The sequence below is a fragment of the Onychostruthus taczanowskii genome, unplaced genomic scaffold (assembly GCF_017590055.1).
Source record: "Onychostruthus taczanowskii isolate IOZ18803 unplaced genomic scaffold, ASM1759005v1 scaffold39, whole genome shotgun sequence".
NCBI lineage: Eukaryota > Metazoa > Chordata > Aves > Passeriformes > Passeridae > Onychostruthus > Onychostruthus taczanowskii.
In genome coordinates this window covers 7434777-7435267 of record NW_024501348.1, presented here as the reverse complement: position 1 = coordinate 7435267, position 491 = coordinate 7434777, and the positions used below count along the sequence as shown (strand labels likewise).

The 491-nt window shown below is 57.8% G+C and overlaps 1 protein-coding gene across 1 annotated transcript in view; it reads right to left on the bottom strand.

The window, feature by feature from the left end:
* Positions 1-55, bottom strand: part of HMGN3 (high mobility group nucleosomal binding domain 3) — a 22840-nt gene extending 22785 nt beyond the window's left edge. Inside the window, exon 1 of the mRNA XM_041412375.1 lies at positions 1-55. This exon is cut by the window's left edge and continues 166 nt beyond it. The gene's annotated coding sequence lies outside the window, so the exon portion shown is untranslated.
* Between the last annotated feature and the right edge of the window lie 436 nt (positions 56-491).

Genomic DNA, 491 nt, shown 5'->3' with positions numbered 1-491 from the left:
GGCGGAGCGGGGCGGCCGCGGCTCCCGATTGGCTCCCCCGGCGGCGCCGCGCCCCCCGCCCCGGCGGCAGCGGCTAATCACGGGCCCGGGATTCTCCATCAGCCGTCGGGAAGGCGAACCAGGCGGAGGTCTGGGCGCGTCGGGCAAGTTGCGTGCGGTGAGCGGCGAAGAGCATCCGCTCGCAAACCTCTGCAGTGGTCCTTATACAGGTGCATTATTTCAGCCTGTCTGAATTTACCTTCGTTTTCTCGCTAGGTTCCGGTTTCTCCTCCTCGACTGAAATCAGCCGCAGTCTTTCTCCATCGCTACTGTTCTGCCTTTTTCAACCCGGGGGTTTGTTTTGCTGTGCAAATCCATTCATGCTCCAGATGCAAGCATGCTGTTGTATCAGGTCTCCTCATCACATTGCCCTGATAAATCACTAGTAAGAGAAACCAGTGCCTCTGAGAGAAGCACTCCATTACAAGGTGGGGTAATCAATTCTTCATCGG